The sequence below is a fragment of the Aptenodytes forsteri genome, unplaced genomic scaffold (genome assembly GCF_000699145.1).
Source record: "Aptenodytes forsteri isolate BGI_AS27 unplaced genomic scaffold, ASM69914v1 Scaffold53, whole genome shotgun sequence".
NCBI classification, from domain to species: Eukaryota; Metazoa; Chordata; class Aves; order Sphenisciformes; family Spheniscidae; genus Aptenodytes; species Aptenodytes forsteri.
Window position 1 is genome coordinate 3,520,002 of NW_008795909.1, and position 9,357 is coordinate 3,529,358.

The window sequence follows — 9,357 nt, forward strand, 5'->3', positions numbered from 1 at the left end:
TATTCCCCCCCCCCCAAGCCCCGCCGCTGCCGTTCGGCGCCGTCTGCAGCAGATGGTGCTGCCGGCTCACCGGGAGCCCGCCGCGCTTCCCACCCTGCCTGGAGATCACCCGCACCAAGTGAGTTATGATGAGGAAATGGCCCAGAGCACCGTGCCTCCCACCCGTCTTTGCATCTGTCACCCGTCAAAGGACCCTCCGGCACTAGCTACGTCCCTGCAAGTCTCCAGCTAGAGAGCTGGCCGGGCACGGGAAGGTTTTAGGATGCGTCAAAGAAAATAGGTGCAGGCCATTTATTTGCTAACATGTGTTAAGTTTTGGGACTGAAAAAATAGATTTTCTTATGTAGATGTAAAAACACTTAGGAACCCATCCTAAAAAAAAATAATTACTTTTGGCCTGACGTTTTCCATTTTCCAATCAGAGATGCTGCCATGTGCTCATTTCTAATTTAAATAGGGCACCACCGTTCTCCCCAGTGAAAGCAGGGATTTAGGTCTTTCAGAAATGCTGGAAGAGAAGCTCATTTTCTGTATGACACCACCTGGGCTGACTCCCTGCCCCTTGGACTGCCCCATCACCCTCGGGTCAGACCACGTCCTGGGGCAGCTGCAGCCTCCATACAGCTGACGGTGGCTTGTTTTTCCAAGCTCGAGTGGAAACAGTCAAAATGACCCTATGATTTTTCACCAAGTCAATATCTGAGAGTATAAATTCCTCACCACATAAAGCAACATATCAGTTCTAAATAATAAATGAGGTAGAAATGTATGTCTGGTTTAGAAAGACCAAAGAGACAAAGCATTAAAACATCTACTTCAAATTACCAGCTGTCACTGAATTCATAAAAAGCCTTACCTTACAATCAGTCAGCAAATCCCACTTTTCTGTAGCATAACTCCAAACCCAGGACAGCTGTCTCGTGTCTTCAGAGGGACCTGCAGTAACCATTTGATATATGCTCCTTTAAATTAGCCAGCTTCAGTAGTCCAGCAACCAAATACCACCCTTGGCTGGTCCCCTCCACCAAACTATCTGTCTCAAAGTTAATTTGGGCAAGTGTCTGACCACAATGATACATATATATATATATACGTTCACCATCACATATGACATCAGCTGGTGATGCAACACAGAGTCTAGCAGAGGCATTGCCCCCACCCCATTGCATCTTCCAGTCCCAGGAGGAAAGGACTGGCTTACAGGTGGCTTTAGGCAAAGGCAAAGTCCCCCACTGCCAGGGCAGCAGCTTGGGTCCACTGCATTATTTTGCCCTCGACTTCTTCTAGCAGGCTGCCGGGAAGCCCTGCAGATCTGGCCAAACCTGTATCAGCTGGACAAGGCACAGAGTTCCTGCCATCCACTGCCCATCCTATCCTGCTCGTTTGGGGTAGTAGGACCCAAGCAGAGAGGCAGGATTTTAGGAATAAGGTTCCTAAGTCATCTAGATTTCTGAGGAGCAGACATAGTGTTTAACACGCAGTTTGAAGCTCCTGGGGAGCGAATGCACACGACAGAGCAGTGATTCAATATGCCTGTTGCAGGTTACTGTTTACCAAGCAGATGATTTCCACATCACTTTCTGGATGGCTTTAAAGCTGTCAGGTGCAGTGTCAATGGTATTTAGCCTTATTATAAGCCTCTTTCCCCAGTATGGACTCTAAAATAGACCAGCCTACATTTGCAGAACAATGACAGAACTCCACAGAGCATGAAAATTCTCATTTGAGGTGAAGATTTGCTGAATTCCCTTCCAGCCGAGCAAACCCATCTGATCTGATCCATACACCGAAACAGGGCCTCGCTGAAGTGCAGCGCGCCTTTTTGCCTCCGCAGCGCACCTTTCAGCATAGGAGATTCAGCACTGATTAATGAACAGGTAGTTCCTACGCGCCTTTTTGCCTCTGCAGCACACCTTTCAGCACAGGAGATTCAGTCAGCACTGATTAATGAACAGGTAGTTCCTGGCCCATAACAGGATTTAGGAAGAATATTTTCCATGTCCAGTATTATTTTGATCTAGGTTACTAAATCAAATTCACTTCTTGCCCTCTCTGGTCAGATTACAAACCCCAGAACAGTAACAGGGAGCACAAAGCAAAAGACGTGACACTTTTGCTCATACTTGTAACATTCTTTTTGCAGATAAGCGGTGACTTTAGATTTACAGCCATGCCCTCTCCTTCCCTAAACAAGCAACAGAAAGGATTTGCTGCTTCATCAAAACATGCCCACGCTCTCCTGCATAATTCCTCGTGGCTTAGAGGGTTAAGGGTAAATGATTAGTCCTGTCTTTTACTGATACATGTCATTGCTCATTCCATATTAGCACACTCCTTACTCTGGAAGCAGGCAGGTGATGGCAGAGACAGGGAGGTATGGCTGCAGGGACCGAGCTCAAGCCTTTAACCAAGTAGCTGGATTTGGGGCAACAAAACCAGCTCCGGCAATGGGTGCATCCGCTCTGCCAGGGACGGCCAAGCACGGCAGGGAAGGTCTTTGACTCCCCAGCAGAGATGCTGGCTGGATGTGTTTGGACATATCCATTCTGAAATACAGAGGAGCCACACACAGGGGGATGTGATCTCTATGCAAGCGTTATTTGAGAATGGCAACTTTAATATTTAAAGCATCCCTGGCTGCAGCACACTGAAGTTACCAACATTTTATATGGTACCCAGCAAGCTGATGTTGACCCTAGGGCTTAATTTAGTAACAAGATTATTCAGAGAAAAATAATGTACTGAAAACCTTTATGGGACGAGGAAATATGCCAGAAGTAAACTTGGCCAGTGTACTTAATAGATAGAAAACCATTTGTTTCTTTTTGAGAACTTAATTAAATTTCCCATGAATTCATTTGTAATAACAGTAATAAGCACCATATATGGAAATCTTCAATGAGCTGTTAGCAAGGTAATTTCCTGAATTTGGCTTATATCTTAATAATGTCTAAAGCCAGCTAGATTTTAAAATACAGCTGGTATGTATTATTCCATTCTGAGTATGAGGGTGTGTATGGACTTATTCGCGAGCCTGGGTGTGTAAAATAAATTACTTTGGTGCTGCTTGACACCGAGTTTTATTGCCTGTAGAATGATGCTTGATCATATCCTGAAAAACAGCAAGGAGAGAGTTAACATAATTTCTTCTGTTTAACAAAGAAGCCTTCAGGAGGGCAGCGCGCATACCTTACACACTCTGACATGCTCCTTCAGCGCTCCTTGGATCACTGTCAGTAACCGGGAGGGGGAGGCTTTGAACCAAGCCACCTGGAATCAAACAAGGCACACTGTAAGCTCTGCCATGCTCTACAGCCTTTGTGGTGACATGCAAAAGAGAAGGAACTTAGAGGGGGAAGAACCACCTCTTCTCATCAAGAGACCCACACACCCAATTTGCAACCCTACCTGCTTCTCAGGCCTTTTTCTGTGCTTCACATGCACAAACATGGTAAAAATCAGTAACTAAACGGCAAAGAAGGTATGGTCATTGCTGACTAAGGCCAATGACTGTATGGAGGAAGGAGGCTTGCTCTCAGAGAGGATGAGCTCCATCAGTGGATGGAAGAAGCTTTCTCCAGCAGCTGCACGTTGTGTACACTCAAACACTCAGAGCCCAAGTGCTGATATGAGAGCCGTAATTAAAACATGTCCAAGACTTCTGAAACCTTAACCTCCCTGCCATTAATTTTGGATGGTATTAAATAAGTATTCCAGTCCTGGCAGGGGTAGGGTAAGTCACAGCACAAACAGACATCAGCAATTATCTTGGGCCATGAAGCTGAAGTGGGTGACAACAGTTGTGGCATACTAAGCATGCAGTCGCTCCTTGGAAGTGCCACAGGAATGCTCAGGAAGAGCTAGAGGAGAGCCCAGTGAAGAAAAACGCAGAACAGACATCTGCTGCGGAGGGTGCTGATGTTTCCCTTCACAACCCAGGCAGGAGAGCGCTATGTAAATAACACCAAAGCAGAGTTCCTGCTCAGAGAGTGCAGCAGCCCAAGGGTAAATTAAAGCCCATTTAAATCACTGGACTCATCCTCAGATTTCAGTGAGATCCAGACCCAAGTGGGAAGGATGTCAAGAAATCCTCCAGGGGATTAACCCTGTGCTCAGCAATGCCAGCCACCAAAGAGTTCACATACCTCAGAACGAAGTGATATTATATTTTTCATCAGGAATATATGATAACAAACCTTCTGCTTGCTGGGAAGCTTCCTAAACTCACACAGTGACTCGGTTCAAAAGCTAAAGGCCTGGCAGCACAGCCACTTCATCCATAATCTCTTTTTTACAGTTAAGCCAACACTCCTCATGTGGTAACGCAGCTGCCTCAGGGGTTGGCTTGTGGATCAGTGTCTTCTTAGAAGTAGAGGTGGGGATCCCAGCTGGATCTTCTCTCTTCTTCCTGACTCACCTGCTCCTCCTGAGACAATGCGGGATGCCGAGATATCCAGTGCTGCCTGCGCTACAGGAAACCGCTGCTCTGCAGAGCACCTCTACCCAGGCGCTTTCAGTACCGTGCTTTGCCAGGCAGCCTGCTAAGAGCTCTGCCCTGCTCCTGCCTGCTAAAATACCCTGCCCTCAGCACTAGCAAACAAGAAGGCACAGCTTGTTCCCATTAACTACATCAGCACTCCATTAGATTTTATGTGTCTCCAGCTTTCCAGGGATGCCATGGCCTTGATTATCCCACCTGCCCAAGCAGTATTATTCTGCTATGACAAGCCCAGGGAGAACCCCTCTGATGATGGGGGTGGATCTGCTACACCCCAACGTCCTCACACCACTGGGGGTTTTGCTCTCAGTATGAGCTTTGTTATTGTTTTAGAAGTTTTATTGCTGCCCCACTATTTTGTGGACATTTCCTCAAGAGTCTTTAAAGCTTCCTTTACCTAAAGGCAACATGCCCACAGTGGTAAGCTCTGATTTTGCCATGACTTCTGTACTGAGGTCAGAGCAATCAGCAATCTCAGCAGTGATAGCTTCAAAGCAGAGTGTGAGACCTGGGATGCAATGAGGATCTCTACCACATGTTAATGACTTGCAAAATTAATATAGAGAATTCCCTAATGAAACAAGAAGCTCAAGCCTGCACTTGTGCTCAGGGAAAAGCCCCATCAGCACTTGCTCCATCTCCTCTTCTGCAGCTCCCCACCGCCCTGCCTGTCCCTGTCTCGCTGCACTGCAAGGGTGTGCCGTGGGAGCGTGCGTGGCTCAGTCGTCCTGCGTCCCCTCTGGGCAATCTCCTGACTCTCAGAGGATGGGGGGAGCTGAGCTGGTGGTGCAGGGCCACTTCCAGTCCTCAACTTTCTGCTCAGCCGAGCTCCCCATCCATCAGATTCCCCAGACCGCTTTGGCAAGCCCTTCTCGTAACACAAACTTCATCTCAAGGCCTCCTTGCTGAAGCATTACCCTGTATTTCTTGTTTCTTAGAATATCTAGGTGAAACTGGGAGAGATTTTCTACCCTGGGAAGCTCTGCTCTGAACTGGTTTCCTTCACCCATCCCTCCGGGTTGTCCTCCCTGCCCATTCCCAAGGAGCAGCGGCTGCGAAGGGCTGGCCTTGGGAGAGCTGCCCTCGCGCCAGGGGCAATATTCTGTTACACTGAGCACATCCAGGCTCTGAAGAGAAATAACTAGTGGATTATCGCTTTGCTTTTATGAGCAAGAGACAACGAATAAACCTGCGATATTTAATGGCCAAGAAAATGATCCGAACAAAATTGCCACAGGGTATCACGAAAGCCCGACTTGCTCCTGTTAATTTGTTCTTAGAAAGCAGCACACGTAACTGATCCAACCACAAAATGAACAGGAGCTTAGCAAAGATTTTGTGCAAAAGGGACCCTTTGCGTTTGACATGCTCTGTCACATTGAATTTTAATTACAGCTCCCCTCTGGTGCTGGAGCGGGAGGGGAATGCTAATGACGTGCGGGAGAGGCAGCACCGGGAAGGGAGCAGCAATGGCAATCTCCAGCCCGGCGCTCGCACAAAGGGCGAGATCCCCAACCTGATGGCAGAGGGCAGCTGACATAGACGTAGTCAAAGTACAAATCTTGCCGGTTTTGTTCCCCCTTTAGCTCCTATTATTTCACCCCAAGTGGTGGGCTACTGGTTGGATTAAAACACGTTTAAGTGAATTTAATGTATTGAACCTTTTGCAAGGTACAGCCCACTGTGACAAGAAACCCACTGAAGGAAATCAGGGTTTATTTGAACAAATATGACCACAGATCGCTTCTCTAATAAATAGCAAGCCGTGGCTTTGAATTATTGCAATGTAATGATGCTACTTGCTCAGTTTTATTTTTATCAGGATTCTGTTTGTCAAGTTTTATAAAAACGCCTTTGGGAAGCATCACTCACGAAATGCATCGCCATGGTGGGTCCGTAGCTCAAGTAATTCTGGCAGTGGTCACGTGTAGGCTGCTTGCATGGAATAAGAGTTATACACACACTTAATGCTCTAAAACAATTACAGGCACCATCAGTAGCATCCCTGCTGTTCTCTACCTATAAAGAGAGAAAACGTCTTAATCAGATGGTGATCATTAAATATGTGCCAAGTATGAGTGCAGCAAAAGCTTCCAAATCTATGGGATGCGGATATATATCTCAGCAAAAGGTAAATGGGACATTAGGGGTCCATGTAAAGATTCAAGAAAGGACAGAGTGAATTTGGAGGACAAAACCCACTTTCAAAACCTGTATAGATACTTAGAGGCTTCCAAGAGTATTACACCTCCTCTAGGTCTAGCTGAAGTCAATCAGAGATATTCACCGTATTCAGCCGGGCGTCCTGTGCATTGTGAAGATATTTCAGACCTCTTCTTGCTTCCCCCTCCCAAAAAAAAAGAAACAGAATTTATATTTCACAAAATGGTCAAAAGCACCTCTTAAATTTTTTTGTTATGACGCTATTCAAACATAAGCTAGCTTTCGAAGAAATGCAAAGTCTGCTTATCAGGACGAACGGCTGATCTACATAGATTGTGCAACAATTCCTAAAATCCTTAGGGATCAGAACAAAGACTTTCACAACACTTTTGTTGTAAGAGTGCAATCTATTCCTGAGGGGAAATTCTGTGTTATATTGTTGTCTGCTTGCACAATAGAAAGATATTTTTCCTGCATTATCGGGGTTAGTAATGCAATGCTTGCTATTTCATCACTGTATACTCCTGCCAAAAGAATTTGTATTACCTCACGCGCTATTGATAAAATGGAGTTGCTTGGGAAAAAAAAAGATTTGACCTGGTGAAATAAATCAGACAGGAGTTTTATAAAAAAAAAATACCATTTAAAGCTATAAATTACCTATAAACAGCAACATGTGTTGCTGTGCTCCATTCTTGGTTTCTATAGTTTCTATAGTTTATTTTCTATATTTTTTATAGTTTCTATACTTTATTCTCACCTTCTTTTTCTGTCTTTCCATTCTCCTAATCTGTAATAATTAGCTCATTTAAAATTTCCCAGTGGATGAATGTGGCTGGGTTTTGCCACTTAACAGTAGCATAAGGTAAGGTAAGGTAAGATCTGTATCTTCTATATTGCAACAACACTTCTTTTAACCACAGTAAGAGCTTCCTTCACTTTAGCATCGAAGGTGCACGCTCATTTTCTTCAGCAACATTTCTTTTTGCCTTTTGCCAGAACTGGATACTATCAATAAGCAGCAACGCAAGAGAGAATGAGCAGCCTTATTCATGAAAGATCTAGAACGACAGGGTGGACAACTAAATTACTTACTCACCCTAAAATGTTATAATCTTTACATTTCTTTCCTAGGGTATAAAACATGCCCAGTCATTTTATGTGTTGCAAGATTTGGGGGGTTATATTTTGCATGAAAAAGTCTAATGGAATCTGGAGGGTTGATAAAGTCCTTAAAAAGGGCTGACAAATTTCACAGAGCCAGAAGAAGCTAAACTTACAAAAAAAGTCATAAATCATTCATTCCTCCTTCATGTAAATTTTTGAGGGTGTTTTTCAATACTCTGATGTGAAAGTAGAACAGCTTCTGGCATAGTTCAAAGAGTGACTGCATTGATGTAAGGGCATAAAGGCCAGCTGGGAATGTCTCTTGACTGCAGAAGTATTTTTCAAAGAGACTTGAAGTAAAAAATACTCATCCTTCTACATGTTTATATAAATTTTTATATATATACGCTATATTAATGTATATTTACTTTCCCCAAGCTGCATGCTCAGCAGCGTGGCCAGCCCTGGGCCAGCCCGTACAGCTCCAGGCAGGCTGAGCCGCTCTGGCTCACAGGTATGGCTTTCACGTGAACCCTGCTACCCGCAGGTTTCACAGGGAGTGAGAAAGATGAGCCCTAATGAACGGAGCCGCTGTCCCCCAACATAGCAAAATAAGAAACGTCTATTTCTACAGCTGTGTTTGATGCTATTTTCTCCTCCAGTATTTCACGGGTTTCATGTTTATAGCCTACCTGACCAGGACGGGCTCTGAGCATCCACCAGCCATCAGTGCAAGAGGGGAGCTGAACCTTTAAGTTAGCACAAATTTCCATCAGGCGAACTTCTAATTCTTCCTTAATTAAGCTTGGCAGATGAAGCTGAATGAAAACCATGTTGTGTTCCATCCAGCGTTTCAAGGGGTCTTTGCTCAATCAGAAATAAGTACTTTAATCTGTGTAAGGAGATATTTTAAGCACAAAACTGTGTCTGGAAAGTCAAATCCTTTATGCATCCCTCAGGCACATGAAAAGATCTCCCCTGGCAGAGCAAGAGAGTACTGAAATCTCCTGTAGCAACTGGCCGCTAGCAACAGTAACAAACAGTCTGTTGCCCAATTATTTCAACTTTCTGAATTATTCTGAGAGGCAGAGAGAGCAGGAGCCTGACTGTGCACAGGGTTCAAATTTTGCACCCTGATGGGCTCAAGCCTTAGCTTGTCTGGAGACAGAGAAGATCATGGACTTGACACCTTTGTGCCTCAGTTTCCCTTCCCCGAAAGAGGAATAGTGTTTTGTTTCCTTTCTCACTCCCATATGGGATGCAGAAATCCCGGGAAGTGGATAAACCAGAGGCCCCATATGAGTCAAAATTATTGCTTGTACATATTTGTGCTGCATTTGCAAGGAATCCTGTTGGCTTAAGCAGGAATAAAAAGTTGGACAGATATTTCCTGGCATCTTGAGCGAATGGACTTATGTTGTAGTTTAACCCGGCAGGCAGCTGAACCCCACACAGCCGTTCGCTCACTCCCCCCCCTCCAGTGGGATGGGGGAGAGAATCGGGGGGGTGGGGGGGGGAAGTAAAATTCGTGGGTCGAGATAAAGACAGTTTAATAGGACAGAAAAGGAAGGGAAAATAATAATAGTAAT